The sequence below is a fragment of the Bos grunniens genome, chromosome 4, assembly GCF_055505025.1.
Source record: "Bos grunniens cultivar Pamir isolate PY7600 chromosome 4, Bosgru_T2T1.0, whole genome shotgun sequence".
Lineage (NCBI taxonomy): Eukaryota > Metazoa > Chordata > Mammalia > Artiodactyla > Bovidae > Bos > Bos grunniens.
This window is the reverse complement of record NC_141168.1, coordinates 98,827,224-98,847,108: the sequence shown is the minus strand read 5'-3', so window position 1 is coordinate 98,847,108 and position 19,885 is coordinate 98,827,224.

Below are 19,885 nucleotides of genomic sequence, written 5' to 3'. Positions count from 1 at the left end.
ACATAAAGCAGTTATTGAGTACTTGACTATATGTAGGTGTATCAAATTAGGTATTAAAGCATATTTTCAAAACTAAACTTAATAACTCAAGATTTAGGAGTTCAGAAAATGATACAGTCAGCATTTGTCTGGCTTATGAATCATTTAATTTAAAGAAAATCTTTCAATATATTGCTGCCCTTTGACCTTTTTTAAAATGATTAACCTAGATTTTTTTCTGCAGAGTTTTATAGGTCTTTGTTTACAATGTCATTAACTATTACCAAATATTTGGCTGGTTTATTAGCCCAGCCAAAAAAAATCCTTAGTATGTGACCTTCATATATGGAAATCCTGTCATTATACATTGATGATTTAGCCCAAAGGCTTTTCAAACAATGGCTCCAATTTCTCACTCAAGGAAGCACTGCATGCTTAACAAAGGAAAACTGGAAGCCATACATAGAGATTTTTGTCCCTCAAAGCTCAGTTGGTAAAGAATCTGCCTGCAATGCAGGAGACCCTAGTTCGATTCCTGGGTTGAGAAGATCCACTGGAGGAGGGATAGGCTACCCACTCCAGTATTCTTGGGCTTCCCTTGTGGCTCAGCTGGTAAAGAATCCGCCAGCAATGTGGGGGACCTGGATTCGATCCCTGGGTTGGGAAGATTCCCCTGGAGAGGGGAAAGGCTGCCCACTCTACTATTCTGGCCTGGAGAATTCCATGGACTGTATAGTCCATGGGGTCACAAAGAGTCGGACACGACTGAGCCATTTTCACTTTTACTTTCAAATTTATTTATTCTTATACAAGCCATTAATATATGTGTCTGGGTAAATAGGAGTATGGTATAATGGATGGATTGTTGGATAAATTTGATGATAGATAGATAGAAAAAGACAGGTGGATACATAGATAGATAGATGATAGGGCTTCCCTGGTGGCTCAGTGGTAAAGAATCCATCTGCCAAGCAGAAGATGCTGGTTTGATCCCTGGGTCAGGAAAATTACCTGGAGAAGGGAATGGCAACCCACTCCAGTATTCTTGCCTGGGAAATCCATGGACAGAGGAGCCCTGGTAGGTTACAGACCATGGGGTTACAAAAGAGACATGACTTAGTGACTGAATGAGAGAGAGAGAGAGATTTACTAATCAAGGCAATATCACTTAGAGAAGTTTGGAGTCTGGTCATTGCCTGGCCTAGCTTTGTTCCTAGTAATGCTTTCCAAAGCCCACCTGACTTCACACTCCAGGATGTCAGGCTCTAGGTGAGTGACAATGCCATCATGGTTTTCCAGGTCGTTAAGACGTTTTTGTACAGTTTTTCTGTGTATTCTTGCCATCTCTTCTTAATTGCTTCCATTTCTGTTAGATCTTTACTGTTTCTGTCCTATTTTGTGCCCATCGTTGTGTGAAATGTTCCCTTGGTATCTCCAGTTTTCTTGATGATATCTCTAGGCTTTCCCATTCTGTTTTTCTCTGTTTCTTTGCATGTTTCACTTAAGGCTTTCTTGTCTCTCCTTGTTCTTTGGAACTCTACATTCACTTGGCTGTTATCTTTCCCTTTCTTCTTTGCCTTTTGTGTCTCTTCTTTTCTCAGCTATTTTAAGGCCTCCTCAGACAACCATTATGCCCTTTTGCATTTCTTTTTCTTCCTTATTGTTTTGGTTACCACCTCCTGTACAATTTTACTAACCTCCTTTCATAGTTCTGCAGGCATTCTGTCTATAAGATCTAATCCCTTGAATCTGCTAGTCACTTGCACTGTAGAATCATAAGGGGCTTAATTTAGGTCATACCTGAATGGGCTAGTGGTTTTCCCTACTTTCTTCAATTTAAGTATGAATTTTGCAATAAGGATCTGATGATCTGAGCCACAGTCAGCTCCCAGTCTTGTTTTTGCTGACTGTATAGAGCTTCTCCATCTTTGGCTACAAAGAATATTATAAATCTGATTTCAGTAGGCTGTTGGCTATGACCAATATGTTCTCTGGGAAAAACTCTGTTAGCCTTTGCCCTGCTTAATTTTGTACTCCAAAGCCAAATTTGTCTGTTACTCCAGGTATCTCTTGACTTCCTACTTTTGCATTCCAATCCCCTATGATGAAAAGGACATTGTTTTTTGGGGGGTGGTTTAGTTCTAGAAGGTGTCGTAGGTCTTCACAGAACCATTCAACTTCAGCTTCTTCAGCATTAGTGGTTGAGGAATAGACTTGGATTATGGTGATGTTGAATGGTTTGCCTTAGAAACAAACAGAGATCATTCTGTCGTTTTTGAGATTGCACCCAAAAACTGCATTTTGGACTTCTGTTGACTATGAGGGCTACTCCTTTTCTTCTAAGGGATTCTTGCCCACGTTAGTAGATATAATGGTCATCTGAATTAAATTTGCCTGTTCCCACCCTTTTTAGTTCACTGATTCCTAAAATGTTGATGTTCACTCTTGTCATTTTCTGGTTGCTGGTAAAGAATTGCCACTTTATGTCACTAGAACATGGATTACAAAACCTGGTAGAATATATTCTTAATCTGTATTCCAGGTTAGAGATGGGATCGAAAATTCTATCTCTAAAGATGTGTTTATGGATCCTACTTCTTCATTTCAAAATATTTCCATTTATTTAGTTGTAATTGTTCATGTCTACCCATCCACCCTAAAATTGTGTAGTATTTCAGAGGAAAAGTGGGGCTGAGGTAGCCAGACGTTATCTGAAAGGATATTTCAGAGGGGAAAAGCACCAGAAGCAGTAATATGGAAAATGGCCGGAAAAAGTAATGAAGCTTTCTTTCTAGTGGAAGCCCAGTTTCAGGGGCAAAGGCCTTTGCAAGAACACTGGAAGTAAAATAGTTGTATCAATATTTGACATTTCTTTTGAAAGAATTTTGGTTTACTTTCGTGTGTGTGTGTGTGTGAGAGATTCAGTTGTGTCCTTGTGCCCCCATGGACTGTAGCCTGCCAGGCTCCTCTGTCCAAAGGATTTCCCTGGCAAGAATTCTGGAATGGGTTGCCATTCTCTTCTCCAGGGGATCTTCCCAATCCAGGGATCCTACACAGGTCTCTCACACTGCAGGCAGATTCTTTACTGTCTGAGTCACCAGGGAAGTCCTTTACCTACATATTCTTTCCTCAAGGTAATAAAATTCAAAATTGTGGGCAAATCGAGTAATTTTCTCAATGTTATAATATGAACAGGAAAATGAACAAATATGCCTCAATATTATGAATTGTTAATTGATTTTTTCTGATGTGAAATGAAGTTGAATAATACTGTACAAATAATACCACATGATAGATGTTGAGGGAATATCAGCATAAAATAGAGTAATTTTTTTTACCAAATAACCTGAAATCCAAATATGTAAAAACTATTTCAACTTGGCATATGCCTTCCTTCAAAATCTGCACTTCTTTAACCAAAATGATAAATATGAAAATCTATAGAGTAAATCTACTAACATTTAAGATAAAAGTGATGCTACTTAATATTGCTGCTATTTCCATTTGCCATCAATTATTACCATATAACTTTAACTTTGTGAATCTTTGCAGACTTTTACAAGTGAAGCACTTGCTGCTTTGAGGCTGATTATTTTGTAATCTGATTATTCACAGCTTGCTAATTTGTAATTGGGCTTTTACAACTAGAAAACCTCCAGATTTAAGAAAAAAACTAATTTATTTTTTTCTTGGGTTAATTGTAGTGTTCACACAAAACAGTCGAGTGAGATGACTTCTAGTGGGCTTTGTGCAGTGTTCTGGAACCAATAAAATATATTATTGATTGCCTAATGAAAAGCACCATGTTCATACAAATTTACTGTGTCTGGGCAGGGGTACAACTGCTACTTTTATTCTGTGTAGGGAATCACCTGCCATGTTACCAAGGTCTATTGCTACATATCAAGAGGGGCTTAAATTAGGTTGAGGTTACCTACAGGGCACTTTGTAAGGTGCCCTTATCCTTTTCCTTTCCTGCAGAGCTACCCACAGATTCTAATTTAGCCAAAGATCATCAAAATTAATTATGATTGAGTGGTATTATAGTGGAAACAAAGTACAAGTCAAGCACCTTTGACTGTCTTCAAATTATGGAATAGAGTTATATATTGTACTATTGAAGACTTAAGCAAACTGACTCTTGTCTAGGCAGATTGGATATGGTGATTCAAAAATAAGAATTTTAAATAAAACATTGAGAAGATATTTCAAAGAGAGATAGAACTGCCAAAATCAAATTAAAATTATTATAAAATAAAAATATTCTCATTTTATTAAAAATTTTGAGCAATGATCTCAAATTTTAGTCAACATTGAGTTGTCACAGTTGGGAGAATAAAAGCAACATATGAGATGTTTGTCATCTTCCACAAATACACTATCTACTAGTTTTTGTGTGATACTAGTCATGTAAGAATGTTAATTAGTATTTGTATCAGTCAGAAAATGGAGATTATTCTATTGTAATGAACATCACCTCAAACTATGGTGTTAAACAATAAAGATTTATTGCTCACCTATGCTACACATCTGATGGCTCAGTGGTAAAGAATCTACCAATAATGCAGGGGATGCGGATTTGATCCCTGGGTCAGGAAGATCCCCCGAAGAAAGGCATGGCAACCCACTCCAGTATCCCCATGGACGTGGACAGAGAAGCCTGTCTTTATCCCATGGACAGAGGGGCCTGGTGAGCTACATACAGTCCATACAGAACAGTTGGACACGACTGAAGCAACCGAGCATGCACACACATGCTCACAGCTAATGACGGTTGGTGGAAAGCACTGCTCTTCATAGTTAGTCCAGAACCCAGGCTATGTAAGAATGAAAGCGAGTTCCAAAAGGTATCATGCTGCTGCTGCTGCTGCTAAGTCGCTTCAGTGGATTCTCCATAGACGGCAGCAAATACTCCTGCCCAGAAGTGGCTCCCATCTCTTCTCCTTCATTATTGCATGTTCCTTTCACAGGGACCGTGCCATACATGGGGAAAATAATGAATAGTTATTGAAGAATATTAGTGACTACCAGAGTCCTTAAGGATTAAAGTGAGTGGGACAAACCAGTTACTATCTAGGAAAAGACACAATTGAAACATCAAACCTTTTGTCGTTCTTCAACAAAAAACAGTTGATTGACATCTACATTGTCCTTGACACTGTCTTCATATCTTTCAGTTGAATAAGAAGATACATAAAATTATCAAACTATGTCTCACTTTTAAAAACTGAAAACATTTAGTATATTAGACTGCTTATACCTAGGCCAGTTCAGAAATCCTGCTGAAAGTAAAATGATCTCATCAAATTAAACTGCGCTGAGGTTTTCATGGACAATGTTACTCATTGTTCTGGCTTATAGTGCCAAGAGCACGTCTCCCCACGCTCTAGATTTTGGAGGGGACAGAATAGAGCTTTCTCCAGCTCCATGGCTATCATGAGAAACATTCAAAGGGTGCATGTGGGAGAGAGAAAGTCAAGAATGATGTTTCCAGTGAATAGTTAAATTTGTGAATTAACCTCTATAATAATACTGTAGACAGCACAAACCCAAGTGATATTTTCAGAGAACAGCCTAAGATCACATCATAAACCACTATAATTGCTTTACAAGTGGTAGTTATGCATGTGGATTGGTTTGTATGTTTGTGTGTTGGCTTGCTTGGTTTAAGAAAATAAATGTTATTTTCATCCAGGATATAGTTTCTCTTCTTTCATCTCCCACTGTCTGGTATTCCAATCAGGGTTTCTCTCTATCTATAATCACTACAATGTATGAGTCTTTGAGTACATAGTTACTGAAGAATGATTTGGTTGGATCTTAAACATGTGTATTGATTTACTCTTGTGTATCCTGAGCTGTTCTTCAAAGTAGGCTATGTGAAGGAGCAGGAGGAGGTCTCGAGAGTTGTTGGGATTTAGGGAAAGATAACTTTGTGGAAGGTGAAAAGTGAGGATTTAAAATGGAATGTGTTGGAATAATAGAAAAATTGTACTGTTAGAAAGAGTTTGTTTCTTGCTTTCCTTCTCTGTTTTCCTGCTACCTATGTTGCGATTGCTTAGTAGCATGACAGAACACTCTAGATCAAACAAGATTAAAAAGAACTCTGAAATGTGAGAGGGTTCCAGTACTCCCTGACAGAAGGGAAAGAAGGATATTCTATATCAGTGTTGTAGAAGGAATTTCTGTAGGTAACTGGCAAAGGCTGTGAATGCACTGGGATGGATTGTACCCTCGCCCCAAAATCATGTCTTCCCAGAACCTCAGAATATGACCTTAATTGGGAATACATCTTTGCATATATAATTAGTTAAGTTAGGATGAGGTCATACTAGATTAGAGTGGGCCCTACATCCAGTATGATTAGTCTCTTTATGAGAAGAGGAGAAAATTGACCAGACAGAGACATACAGGGGAAAAGGCCATAAAATGGTGGAGGCTAGGCTTGGAGGTATGCTGTCATAAGCCAAGGAACTCCTGAAGTCACCCACAGTCTGGAAGAGGCAAGGAAGGATTTTTTCCCTAGAGTCTTTGGAGGGAGCATTGTCCTGCTGACATCTTGAGTTCAGACTTCTAGCTTTCAGCACTGCAAGAGATATCTCTTGTTTTAAAACACCCAGTTTGTCAAACTTTGTCATGGACACCCTAGGAAAATAATACAAGTGGTATTTCTGGATAAGTAATTTGGGTACTTCTAATTAAGTAAATAATGGCTAATTCCTTTTTTAAAAAATAATCTTTTCTGGTTGTCTAACTTCTTTGCCAAGTTTTCATGATGATTCTGTCCATTTTCTGATTCATATAGTAAATAAACTACTACTATAGTTGTGATTTGTCTATGCATTTTTGAAAGACAATGTATAAATGTGATTAGTATACCTAATAGGTAGGTGGCTTTTTATGTATTATTGGATAATGAGTCTATGAATGGTACAAATGAACATTATGAAAACAAAGATTTAGTATCTTTACAGTAAAACAGGATAGCATAAGAGGAGTATTAGAGAAAGAGTGGAAAGACTGGGGTTCCATTGTTGCAACTACCATTTATATCTGTGTGGCTCTAGACAAACTACTACATTTTTTCCACATTTGTAACCAGATAATACAAATGTCAGGCTTTCTTTCAAATAAGAAATTAAAGAATAAATGAGCACCTTTAAGCAACTTTATTATAATAATATGAATTATATTGCATTTATTAGAAAAATTGTTTAAGAAAAGTCTCAAGTACTATGTGTAGATACCACATTTGCAAATGATATTTTCTGGTATGATAGCAAATCTCTGTTCAACCCAGTGCCCATCTTAATGACTTAGAGAGGAGTTTATTGGAAGCAAAATTTATTTTAATAATTCAGGGTGTCATTTTCACAAAGTCATCTGGAACCATTTTGCAGACCTGAGAGCAAGGGGATGAGTGACATCTGGCCTGTAATTTGTAGCTGATTGGCTTCACAGGCCACAACATTTGCAAGTCTCTGCACACATCGCAGAAAAATCTCTCCAAAGTTCTGTATCAGTAATGAGAGTTTGTCTTTCCAATCTGTTTCTTAGGAAAAATGAAGGTGGTGGTGGTGTTATACAGGCATTTTCTAGGAGAATGGATGAGCTGACAGCCTGGTCTTCTGGGTGCTCTGTTGATCACAGATAGCAGTTCTCATCGTTTATTTTTAGACTTTTATGAAACTCCATGGACAACATGATAAAAGAGAGAAAGGCAAGTGATATCTGTATGCATGCAGAATTAACAAAATTTGGGAATATTGATACTCTTCAAAAGATAATTTGTCTGCATTTCCATCATTTTGTGGGTCCCACTGGCATCTTGACACCTGCAGATTTTGGCTGAGCCTGTGTTGAGCAGATGCACCCTCCAGCACACTGGGTGTGGTTGTCAGGCTCTGTGCTTCCCTTCACAAGTGGGACTCCTACCCCCCACCCCTCCCCCGCAGGAAAGAGCTGAATATTGCATTTATCCTGTGTATTTCTTTCCATTTATGCTCTGCATGTCATTTCTGTTCATTAATATGATAATTAGAACATTTATCCTCTCTACCCCACCCTTTAAAAATCTAGGATTCAGTATCATTTACTACCCCCCATCCAGCCCAATTATTCCCTCTTATTGTCCATTGATGGGGAATTGTAAAAGTGAGTAAGAAATAGATGAAATATCTCATTGGTCAAAATCTCAGTGTTGGCTCTTTAATATATTTAATAACATAGGGAAAATTAAGTGCCATTAGTGTTAACTGATTTTTGTTTAAAATATAATTGTTTATGTTTTTCAAAACCTGGTTTCAACTTTATAGACACTATTTGCTTCATGCATTATGAATTATAAGAATGTACTTAAAACTAACAATAAATCATTAAAATATAGAAATATTGATACTATTAGCTAAACTTGAGTATCCACTAGGAGGAGCTGAGTACTTTATCAAGAATATATAAGATTTATGTCTTAAAATAATTAATAAAATATTATCAGTATGTTGGGATTAATACTGATAAAAGTAAAATTAAATTGCAATAAGTTGAATGTCATTATGATTGTATAATAACTTGGGAACTAGAAGTACAGAATGAATACCATTGTATGTTTCAGCTAACTAAATTACAAAGAGCCTTGAAGAAATTAAAACAGTATAGTTTTGATTTTGCATATCAAAGACTCACATGAATTTGTCTTGTTTCTTGAAAATGAAGCTAATTTATAGCCAGTATGGTAAAAACACCTGTGGCGGATTCATTTTGATATTTGGCAAAACTAATACAATTTGTAAAGTTAAAAAAAAAAAAAAAGAGAGTGCTCTTTGAAGCACAAACTTTTTTTTTTTAAACAAACAAACAAAAAAACAAAGTAGGATATAGAGAAATACAGAGCAGACTTTTGGAATAAGAAATATAGTATATATCTAAAAACAGACATACAGACCCATGGAACAAGACAGAAAGCTCATAAACAAACCCGTGCACCTATGGGTACCTTATTTTTGACAAAGGAGGCAAGAATATACAATGAGGCAAAGACAGCCTCTTCAATAAATGGTGCTGGGAAAACTGGACAGCTACATGTTAAAGAATGAAAGGAGAACACTTCCTAACACCATACACAAAGGTAAACTCAAAAATGCATTAAAGACCTAAATGTAAGACCAGAAACTATAAAACTCCTAGAGGAAAACATAGGTGGAAAACTCAATGACATAAATCAAAAAAGATCCTCTATGACCCACCTCCTGGAGTAACGGAAATAAAAACAAAAATACACAAGTGGGACCTGATTAAACTTAAAAGTTTTTTCACAGCAAAGGAAACTATAAGCAAGGTGAAAACACAACCCTCAGAATGGGAGAAAATAATAGCAAATTAAACAACTGACAAAGGATTAGTTTCCAAAATATACAAGCAGCTCATACAACTCAATACCAGAAAGGCATACAGCCCAATAAAAAAATAGGAAAAAGACTTAAACAGATGTTTCTCCAAAGAAGACATACAGATGGCCAACAAACACATGAAAAGATGCTCAACATTGCTCATTATTAGAGAATTGCCACTGTTGGTGGGAATGTAAATTGATACAGACACTAAGGAAGCTGGTATGGAGATTCCTTAAAAAACTAGAAATAAAACCACCATATGAACCAGCATCCCATGCCTAGGCATGTACCCTGAGGAAATCAAAATTGAAAAAGACACATATATTCCATTGCACTATTTATTGTAGCTAAAACATGAAAGCAACCTAGACGTCCAATCAACAGATGAACGGATAAAGAAGTTGTGTGTATACACAATGGAATATTATTCAGCCATAAAAGGAACACATTTGAGTCAGTTCTAATAAGGTGGATGAACCTAGAACATATTATGCAGAGTGAAGTAAGTCAGAAAGAGAAAGATAAATATCACATTCTAACATATATATATGGAATCTAGAAAAAATGGTACTAAAGAATTTATTTACAGGGCAGCAATGGAGAAACAGATATAGAGTATAGACTTATGGACATAGTGAGAGGGGAGGAGAAGATAAGATGTATGGAAAGAGTAACATGGAAACTTACATTACCATATGTAAAATAGATGGCCAATGGGAATTTGCTGTATGTCTCAGGAAACTCAAACAGGGCCCTGTATCAACCTAGAGGGGTTGGATGGGAAGGCAGATGGGAGGGAGGTTCTAAAAGGAGGGGATATATATATACTTATGGCTGATTCATGTTGAGGTATGATAGAAAACAACAAAATTCTGTAAAGCAATTATCCTTCAATTAAAGATAAATAAATTTTTAAAAAATTAAAAAATAAAATATGGTATATATCTAAGAAACCACATAGGTATGATGATATGAAGACATGATCAAGAATGAGTTTTATCTGGGATGGTGAAAGTATGTAAAAATGCCTGATTTGGTTATTTCCTATGTAAGTTGCAAAAATGTGGCATGATACATGTGACAGTCACTCATGATCACTATGAATGAATTATATTTTAAACAAAAATGTAATTTGCAGTGACTGCTTATATTCAAGGGCAGCCTTGGAGATGCAAGCTTATTGGCCAATTTTTTAATTCCTCAGGAATTCTGGTTATGGGTTTGATTAAAAATGTGCCTTGTATCATTAATAGGGTCCCTTTTTGAGTGTTCTGGATTCTGAAATTCTTCCTTAGCATAGGAATGGTGCAGAAAATACAGATGGCACATAATTTGACAGCATACTCTGATTTAAATATTTGTCCATGTCTAGGACAGCCTGGAGGTGCCTCAGTGGTAAAGAATCTGCCTGCCAATGTGGGAGACTCAGGTTCAATCCAATCCCTGGGTCAGAAAGATGCCCTGGAGGAGGACATGGTAACCGATTTTAATATTCTTGCCTGGAGAATTCAATGGATGGAGGTGCCTGGCAGGTTCAAGGTGTTGCAAAAAAATTGGATAGAATTTAGCGACTAAACAACAGCAACAACAGCACAACAAGCTCAGGCAGCAAGCCTGAATGACTGAAAGGGCCAAGTCTGTAGTCCGATGGGCTTACGATCACATGCTTGTTCTTCTACTTATCACTGGGTGACCTTAAGCAGTTTATTAACCCTACGATCACATGCTTCTTTTTCTACTTATCACCTGGGTGACCGTAAGCAGTTTATTAACCTGTCCACACTGTTTATTAAGGAAATATTTGTCCTTAATAAGCAGTATTACTATCTTAAATACAAGAGTTAATTAATAAATATTTGTAGACACATGATGCCAAGTAACAACAAAACAATAAGAGTAAAAGACAGTATCTGTTAAGGATTTTCTATATGCTAACAACTGAGAGTCCCTTGTACTGCAAGGAGATCCAACCAGTCCATTCTACAGGAGATCAGCCTGGGTGTTCTTTGGAAGGAATGATGCTAAAGCTGAAACTCCAATACTTTGGCCACCTCATGCGAAGAGTTGACTCACTGGAAAAGACCCTGATGCTGGGAGGGATTGGGGGCAGGAGGAGAAGGGGATGACAGAGGATGAGATGGCTGGATGGCATCACCGACTTGACGGACGTGAGTTTGAGTGAAATCCGGGAGTTGGTGATGGACAGGGAGGCCTGGCTGCGATTCATGGGGTCGCAAAGAGTTGGACACGACTGAGCGATTGAACTAAACTGAACTGAATCTAAGCATTTAATTTCTGCAACAACCTTATGATACAGATTGTTTATTGTTAATATTTAGAAGTATGGTTGATTTTTATATTGAGCTTGTATTCTGTGACCTTTCTGAATACATTTATCAATTCCATTAGGTTTTTTAAATTCCTTAAAATTTTCAGAATATAGGACTATATTGTTTACAAATTGAGACATTTTTATTTCTTCCACTTCTACTAGGTGCCTATTATTTCTTTTTCTTACCTGACTGTAGTAATTAGAACTTCCAGCATGCTGTTGAATAAAGACAAGAGTAGACACTGCTGTCTTATTCCTAATCTTAATGAGAGTGACTTCACTCTTTCAGCATTAAACAGAATGTTAGTTGCAGGTTTTTCATAGATGCCCATGGTCAAAATTTCCTTTTATTCCTACTTTATTGACAGACCTTTTTTTTTTTTAATCAATAATGGGTGATAGATTTGTTAAAATTATTTTTCTCTGTTTACTGAGATGAGCCTGAAGTTTGTCCTTTAACAAAGGAATATTGTATTCCATTAACTAAGTTTTAAACATTAAACTTACCTGTATTCTTGAAATAATTTTCATTTGGTTATGATGTATATTTTTATATGTTTTGCTAATTTGTGGTTGCTATTTTTTAATTTTTGATCAGTATTCACAAGAAACATTGATATTCGTGTCCTTTTATTGTGATATCCTTATCTGGCTTTAGCACTGGGTCAAGAGTAGCAGCATAGAATGAATTAAGAAATGGTCTAGACTTTGAATTTTGTAAGAGTCTGTGAATGACTTACATCTCTTTTTAGGTATTTGCTAGAATTTATCTGTAAAATAATCTGTGCCTGGATTTTTCATAGGAACATTTTAAGTATCAACTTAATTCTTTTACTTGCTATGGGTCTATTTCTATTTTTTAATTTCTTTGTTTCCTTTTAGTACTTAGTCTGTTTAATTCAGGTTGTCCACTTTTTCAGGATAAAGTTTTTCTTATTTCTTTATAGTCCTTTTAATTTATGTAAGATTCATAATGATATTCCCTCTTTCATTTCTGGTTTTAATAATTTGTGTCTCTCTTTTTCTCTTGACCAGTCTAGATAAAGCTTGTCATGTTTTTAAATTTTTCTAAAGAACTGGCTTTTCATCTCATTGATTTTCTCCATTGATTTTTTTTTGTTTCTCTATTTTACTAAATTCTTTTCTGATACTTATTTACTTGTTTCATTATTTCTTTGTATTTTTTTCTTCTTGTACTATCTTCTTCAGGTAGAAATGTATTGATTTGAGACTATCTTTCCTAATACAGAGATTTAAAGATAAAAAATTCCCTCTAAATACACTTTTACTACAGTACAAAAAAAATTTTATTTGTTGTAATTCCATTTTTCAGTCAGTTCAAAGTATTTCCTAATTTTCCTATCAGCCATCTTTGAGCCATAAGTTATATTGGAAGTATGTAATTTATTTTCCAAAGCTTGGAATTTCCCTGACTTTCTCTGTTGTAAATTTCTAATTTAATTTCTTTGTGTTTGAAAACATATTTTATTTCCTTTAAAATTACTGATTTCTGTGTCATAGCCTAGCATATAATTTATCATGGAAAATTTTTCATATGCTCTTTGTTATTGATTAGTCATTAAATTGTGTTAGACTCTTTTTGTGACCCCATGGACTGTAGTATACCAGGCTCCTCTGTCCATGGGATTTCCCGCAGTGGGTTGCTATTTCCTTCTCCAGGGATCATACCTGCATCTCCTGCACTGTAGGCGGTTTCTTTACCACTGAGCCACTGGGGAAGCCCCCATATGTTCTTTAAGGGAATATATATTCTATTGCTATTGAATGTATGATTTCATAAATCTCAGTTACATACAGATTTTTCTTTGGCTATATGGGAACTGTTTATATTTTTTTGTTTTTGAAGCATAGTTTTGCTGGTTGTAGAATTGTTGACTGATTGTCTTCAGATAATTGAATATGTCATCTCACTGAATTTTGGCCCCCATAAACTCTAATGAGAAGTCAGCTGTAAATTTTACTATGATTTTCCTTTATGTGTTGAGTAGTTTTTAATCTCATTGCTTTGAGGACTCTCTTTTTGCCTTTGGCTCTCACCAGTTTAACTATGAAGTGTCTACATGTAAGTCTCTTTGTATTCTATGTAATCTTAGATAAACTTAATAGGTATAAATTTGAATGTGTGTGTGTGTGTGTGTGTGTGTGTTAGTCACTCAATATTGTCCAACTCTTTGTTGACCCCATGGACTGTAGCCCACCAGGCTCCTCTTTCCATGGAATTCTCCAGCCAAGAATACCAGAGTGGGTGGCCATTCCCTTCTCCAGGGGATTTTCCTGACCTAGCAACGGAACCTGGGTTTCCTGCAAGCAAGCAGATTCTTCACCATCTGAGCCACTAGGGAAGCCCATGTATATGACTATTTTTCATCAAATTTGACGTTTTTTTAGTCATTATTTCTTTAAAGAATTGTTTTTGAAGAAAAAATTGTTTTTGTCTTTCTCTCTTCTGCTTCTTTGTAAGAGCATAGAGCATTAAGCAACTAACTCTGCCACAGGCAATCAAAAAAGATTTCAGTTAGATGGTGACTACAAAGTGTATTAAGGCAAACTATAGTATATTAGATACTTAGAAATACTTATTAAGAAAGTGTGGTGAAACTAATTTTAGAAAGTTAATAATTTATTCAGAAAAACAAGTAAATGATATGTATTTTACAAATAAAATCCAAGAGAAAGAACACCCCGAATAAACATACACAAGATAAATAGAAGAAATATTTAATGAGCAGATGTTTAGTAGGGATGCCAATAAAATATGATAAAATGCCTATTAAATCTACAGCATAATATGAATTTCAAACTTATTAAGTGCTAGCAAATATATATTTATGATCATAAAATGCTTAACTGATACACAGTGGTTTTTTTTGAATGTTATCTTTGATGATAGATGTATAATCCAAACACTGCTTGAAGAACTTCCATATTACCCTTTCCCATTTTAGATTAGAATATATCATAACCTAAATATTCAGTCACAAACTCATTTTTTGTTTTTATATAAAATTCTATTTAATAATTTTATATAAAAAGAGCTGCCATGTTTCCTAGTATACAGATTTTTTAGGTCCTAAGAGGAGGATTAAAATATTCCTAGGGCCTAAGAAAAATGGGGGAGAAAATATTTTTGCATACATTAGCAGTGTTTTTGGATAATTACTTATTATAACCAGATTCTAAATTTAAATTTAATTTATCAGAACACTCTTCTCATTTTTTGGTTAGCTTGAAATATGATTTGAAAATTGGTTATTTGAGAAATTAGTTTTTTTCTCTGACATAGAGCAGAGATAGTAAGCCTTTCCATTCTCTCCCAATTTACTTACCACACTGCCCTGTATAATTTTTTTCCAAGAATAGAAAATCTTTCAAAAGGGAGATATTGCCTAAAAACTACAAATTCACTTTTTGAATGGTGCTATTATCAAACATAGACTTCAACTTTAAGTTTTATAAAATCACTATTTCCACTTAAAATCTTCACTTATTTTAAAAAATGAAATAAGAATTCTATGACCTATATGACATTTTTCTTTAATATATAAACATGTTGATTTTAAAAAATAAATGAAAATTCTTATTGAAGTTGATGTTTGTTATATAGTCCACTGTGTAGTTCAGAATGATTGGACTCACCCTTGATGAATAAATCCAACAAACATATTGTGATTAATCTCAATTTCAAGACAATAGTGCTGACAATAAATAAAGTTAAATCTTAACAAAATAAACACAGAAAGGGAGGCAGTTTCAGGTGAACGATTTGACTTAAATGACATTCTAGTTGACTAAACAGAAATGAAAGGTGGAGCTTTCTAGAGAAACACTGTTTAATTTTTTATTGAAAATCAACAGGATAATACTTGGTTCTGAGGCAAGTGGATCCTCTGAATAGGAAGACCCATCAGTTCCACTGGGCAGGTTAATTTGTTTAGAGGTTTATGGATGTTGATAACCACCCAGTCTTTCACAATACATCTTGAGAAGTTTAGAGAAGGTATTAAGGAGATATTTCTAGATCTTTAGTTTGCCATAAAAATTCCAGTACTTTGGAAGTGTTCCACAACCAGTGGTATTGAAAACTGTATATAGTAAAATCATATATTTAATAAAATTGATACTCATCATCAAAATTCTGCTACATAATTAATGGTCAACATGCATAATTTTAGTGAAGTCAAATTATTTATTATAAACAATACATAAATCTTGAACTCTAATATTAATTAAAATCAAATAGTTTTTACAGAGCTTTCTTTTAAAAAATATACTAGATTTAGTGATGAGAGCACTTTACTACCAGTACTCAATGATTTTTAATGGTAGATATTCAATTTTATTCTTTCAGTCAATCATAAGTTAAATTCTTCAAAAATAACAGCACAAAGCTGTTACTGGAGATTTATAGGAATTCAGCTAGAATTATGTCATTCATTCATTCAACAAAAATTTAAATCTACCAAGTGCCAAATATTTTGTAATATGTGTGAAAATAAATTACATTTCTCCCCTAGAGTTGTTTGGTTAGCCTATTCATGAACACAGTTTAGATCAAACCTAAATTATGTATTTCCTGAGGACAATGTGATTTGTAAGATCAATTTTTAAATTTCCTTCTGATTCCAGTTAATAATTTAGCTAAAGTCATCCTATATTGTGCACTAATGATGAGTAACTTTGAAACAAATAATCATGTCAAATAAACGACAGTATCTCAAAGGCACAGAAGCCATGTATAGGTTATACATGGCCATTGAGGAAGTGATTTTCAGGAACAAAAGGTGAATAATAAATTGGCTAGGGTTTCAATCAAATAATCTTCTTAGCTACAGGTTAACATTTAATATAGAAAAATTCTATCAATTGAAATAAAAAAGTTGTATATCCACTCTGTACAGAGCATTTTTCTATGAACTATGAAAGATTTAGCTTGTATCTTGCAAAGTCCTTAGTATCTGTTAATGTCAGCATTTAATAAAAGCTACCATTTTCTGTGAATGAAGCTGTATTTCAGGAACTGTTCTAGGGCCTATATATTTATTATTTCTGAAACCACGTGATAATCCTAAAAATCTAGATGTTTTCATCCTTCATTTACTGATGGACAAATAGCATTCACTCATTAAAACTCAGATCCAGATTGACTTCAACGCTTATCCACCCAAACCTCATACACTGGTCAAAAGAGTTCTATATATTACAAACATGATATTTAAGAAGAAAAGAATAGCAACAACAGAAAAAAAAATCCTATAAGGTAACAAAGAACAAGGAACAAAACGAGGAGTAATAATTGCAGTTGGAAAAATCTGTAAGGACTAGAATGATCAGATGAGTCTTCAAGAAAGAAAGAATGGAGAAATGTCAATAAATTATATATAAATGGATAGAAAGTCAGTAAAATCAAATAAGCATGGATTGTTGTTTTCTAGACAACTTTTTTAAGTTCAAAAGATGTTTATATATTTTTGAGCAGTTTTGCATAATGGATTTATTCTAATAGCTAAATGGAACAAGAGAAGATTGTTAAACAGACAACTTATATAGTTTTGGAGTATTAATTGGACACTGTTAATCAAGTTGAGAAAACACAAGCCAGGCAGACCAGTTAGAAGACAATCACAACACTCTAGGCATGCAGTTGTGTGGTCAGGCTGAATACAGATTGATGAAAGGGGAAGAAATATGTCTATAGAAGGATCAGTGTTACCTGGGGACTGGAGGTGAGGTGGGAGGAGTGTGATTAGTTCAGAATGCATTCATTCACTGTGTCTGTGAGTCCTGAATCTTTCAAAAGGATATTCTAAGCTTTCCCCCTCTAATTGGCTATGACATTCTGCCAGCTGCTCCCTTGCTAGACAGGAAATCTGCCAAAATTCTTCTGAAGAAGCAGCTATGAATTTGTCCCAGGTGTTTGGGAAGTGTGATAGAGTTGGAGTAGGGCTTCAGAGAATGTAATCTAGGATACTCAGACTTTTAGTGCAAAGGTCTCCTGTGGTTTTGCTGCGAGAGGATGGTTGCTTTGACTGAAGATGGAGCGAAATAAGGGGAGATGGGCTTGTTGCGACATTAGATAAATACAGGCCAAATGAATGTATGTCAAGATTGTTAAAATAGTATTAATATCTATAATCACATCTACTTATAGATTCTATTGCTCAGATGAATAGGAATAAAACCAACTGTGAGTAAATTGTGTTTCCTTTTGTATGACATTGTCCAGATATGCAGTGTGATTGATGGCTGCGTTGGGAAGATTTGCTATTGGGAACTATATACACTGCTTGTTAGAGTCAGACCTCAGGATGCAATTATAATTTCCCTTTTCTCCAATCATGATATAATAGTCTCAGATTTTTTCTCTAGTTTTGAACTGCATTTCTCTCTGGGTGTGGGTATGGCATAAGCCCTCTTGGAGTAGGTCGCCATTAACCCCACCATAGAGCTGCCAGAATTTACACAAGACTGGGAAATAGGCTCTTGGAAGGCACAACAGAACCTTGTGCACCAGGACCCAGGAGAAAGGAAGAGTGACCCCACAGGAGACTGTCCGGATTTGCCTGTGGGTGTCCGGGAGTCTCCGGCGAAGGCGTGGGTCAGTCGTGGCCTCCTGCAGGGTGGGGGCTTGGACTGTAGCAGCACATGCGTGAGATCTTTTGAGGGAGGTCACCATTACCTTCATTACCTCCACCATAGTTTCATTTCAGTTTAGTTCAGTCACTCAGTGCCATTCTTCATTGAGCAACAGCAATTTTCAGAAGCTGTCGTAGCCAATCTCAGCAGTCAAGGTAATTGACGAACTCCTAATCAAACATAGGGAACCCTGGTCTTAATGACTGCTATCAATATCCTGGTACCAGTGTGATGGGTGGATGCTGAATTGACGGACTATATAGAACATGCACCTTATCTTTCTGGATTCAACTGTACTAAGACTTGTATGGGGCGTGTGTGTGTGTGTGTGTGTGTATGTAGAGAGAGTTCAGTTTAGTTGAGTTCAGTCGATCAGTAATATCAACTCTTTGTGACCCCACGGACTGTAGCTTATCAGGCTCCGCCATCCATGGGATTTTCCAGGTAAGAATACTGGAGTGGGTTGCTTTTTCCTTCTCCAGGAGATCTTCCTGACCCAGGGATTGAACCCAGGTCTCCCTCATTGTAGGCAGACGCTTTACCATCTGAACCATCAGGGAAGTCCCTGCTCTTTACCTGGGACCAAACTATGGAGTGTCTGCGTAGCACTGGAGTGGCAAGCTAGGCTGCATGGCACTGGAGTGGCAAGAGAGGAAGAGAGCAAGAGAGGTGGGCAGCAGAGAGGAGATACCCCATGTCCAAGGTCAGGAGCTGTTGGCTGCACTTCACTGGACTGGCTGTGTGGAGATACCCCACATCCAAGATCAGAAAAACCCTAGTAAGATGGTAGGCACTGGAGCAGCTGCTAGGAGATTCCCCATGTCCAAGGGCAAACGAGAAGCCCCAGCAAGATGGTTCAGTTCAGTTGAGTTGCTCAGTCGTATCTGACTCTTTGCAACCCCATGAATTGCAGCACGCCAGGCTTCCCTGTCCATAACCAACTTCCGGATTTCACCCAAACTCACGTACATCGAGTGGGTGATGCCATCCAGCCATCTCATCCTCTGTCGTCCCCTTCTCCTCCTGCCCCCAATCCCTCCCAGCATCAGAGTCTTTCCAATGAGTCAACTCTCCGCATGAGGTGGCCAAAATATTGGAGTTTCAGCTTTAGCATCAGTCCTTCCAATGAATACCCAGGACTGATCTCCTTTAGGATGGACTGGTTGGATCTCTTGCAGTCCAAGGGACTCACAAGAGTCTTCTCCAACACCACAATTCAAAAGCATCAATTCTTTGGCACTCAGCTTTCTTCACAGTCCTACTCTCACATCACTGCAGATGGTGACTGCAGCCATGAAATTAAAAGACGCTTACTCCTTGGAGGTAAAGTTATGATCAACCTACATAGCATATTAAAAAGCAGAGAAGTTACTTTGCCAACAAAGGTCCGTCTAGTCAAGGCTATGGTTTTTCCAGTGGTTGTGTATGAATGTGAAGAAAGCAAGATGGTAGGAGGGGCAAATTGGTGTTTAGAATCAAACCCATTCAGCCAGAGACCCCCAGAGAGTTCAAACAAATCTTGTGCGCACCA